At 41.7% G+C, this 1,970-nt stretch overlaps 1 pseudogene; it reads left to right on the top strand.

Moving 5' to 3' along the window:
* Window positions 1-789: 789 nt before the first annotated feature.
* LOC114621920 lies at window positions 790-1,657 on the top strand (annotated as a pseudogene).
* The last annotated feature ends 313 nt before the right edge of the window (window positions 1,658-1,970 follow it).

The raw sequence follows: 1,970 nt of genomic DNA on the forward strand, positions 1-1,970 counted from the left end.
CAGGAATCAGTGTGTTTTCTTTCTATCAAAGACAGTCAGTAGGCCTGGCAGTAGGAATGGGAGATATTCACTGTCTACATTCTCTGCACTGAATGACTTTCTTATCGTGACTTTGAGCACCAACTTCTGGTTTGTCATAATCTAATCTTTGTTTTTATTCTTTCTCTTTCTAACTATTGTTCAATTTCTTACACAGTTTAGCAATGTTTTCAGAGGCCGTTACCTTTTAATATTCTCCTTACACAAAATGAATTGCTAATTTCTTAATCTTAAGACAGATTTTCAACATAGATGGAGGAAGTCCATACCCATTATTATAGTTCTTGGAAAGTAGAGGTAGAAGAATCCAGAATCCAGTGCCAGCATTGGCTATATAGCAAGATCGAAGCCAATATTGAGATTCTGATTAAAAAATCAAAATAAAACAAAAGTATGTTTTAAAAGTGAAGGTGCTATTTATAATATTTGTTTTGTAAATACTTGTGCGTGCCATTCATTAAACCTACAACGTGAGGATAAGGACAAGTCTGGATTATTTTAATGTCCATGGGGTATTAAATTCAGAATGCTAGAGTTTTCCTAATGTTTACTGACACCACTTTCTCTGTCACATTTTGCTCTTTATTGCACCCTGCATTTGTTTCCAAGTTCTCTTGTTTTAGTGACTTGTTTGTTGTTTTTTTTAATATATATATAAAACTATGCTATAATCTATGCATGACACCTACTCATTCAATGAACTTCTATTAGAAATATGTCCTCACTTCTTTGAGAAAACACCAAGTGGCAGATGACGCAGGTGCAGCAGGAAAGCCCGGAAAACCCATGGGCCCAGGATTAGAAGAAGGCCACAGGATCCGGCAGAGGTCTTAGAGGCTGCGGTCATGGTCGAGGCCATGACCTAGGTCGAGGCTGCAAGGCTCATGGAGATAAAGCTGAAGACAAGGAGTGAATCCCCATCACCAAGCTGGGCCACCTGGTTAAGGACATGAAGATCAAATCCTTGGAGGAGATCTACCTCTTTTCCCTGTCCATTAAGAAGTCTGAGATTATTGACTTTTTCCTGGGTGCATCCCTAAAGGATGAAGTTCTGAAAATCATGACAGTGCAGAAGCAGACTCGGGCTGGCCAACGGACCAGGTTCAAGGCTTTCATCGCTACTGGGGACTACAATGGTCACGTTGGTCTTGGTGCTAAGTGCTCCAAAGAAATTACTAATGTCATCTGAGGTACCATCATCTTGGCCAAGCTTTCCATTGTCCCTGTGAAGAGAGGCTGGCTACTAGGGGAACAAGACTGGCAAGCCTCACACTGTTCCATGCAAGGTGACTGGCCACTGTGGCTCTGTGCTGGTGCTTTTCATCCCTGCTCCCCAGAGGCACTGGCATTGTCTCTGCCCCTGTGTCTAAGAAGCTACTGATCATAGCGGTATAGAAGACTGCTGTACATCACCCAGAGGCTGCATTGCCACCCTGGGTATATTGGCCAAGGCCACCTTTGATGCCATTTCCAAGACCTACAGCTACCTGACCCCCGATCTCTGGAAATAGACTGCGTTCACCAAGTCTCCTTCTCAGGAATTCACTGATCATCTTGTGAAAACCCACACCAGAGTCTGTCCAGAGGACGCAAGGGTCCAGCTGTGGCTACCACATAAGGTTTTTCATACAAGAAAAATAAATGAATTAAGTCTATTAAAAATGTCCTCACTTATATTTCCAGTGGACATAATTGGGATGAATTTGAAATACACTTTTTTATGCCACTGTAACCTTTTCAACACCTAAGCCCTCAGGTAAGTTGACTGAAGACGGCTCTGTGTCATTTAAAGTCAAACCACACAAAATGCCTGATTAATGGGTTTGGTCTGATTATTATTGGCCAACGCTATCCTGAGCAATGCTATCTTTATCTATTTAGTAATTTTTCTACCACTGGCAAATCATCATTTCCACTATACAACGACGGAG

Source organism: Grammomys surdaster, unplaced genomic scaffold, assembly GCF_004785775.1.
Source record: "Grammomys surdaster isolate TR1022 unplaced genomic scaffold, NIH_TR_1.0 185, whole genome shotgun sequence".
In the NCBI taxonomy this organism is placed as follows: Eukaryota; Metazoa; Chordata; class Mammalia; order Rodentia; family Muridae; genus Grammomys; species Grammomys surdaster.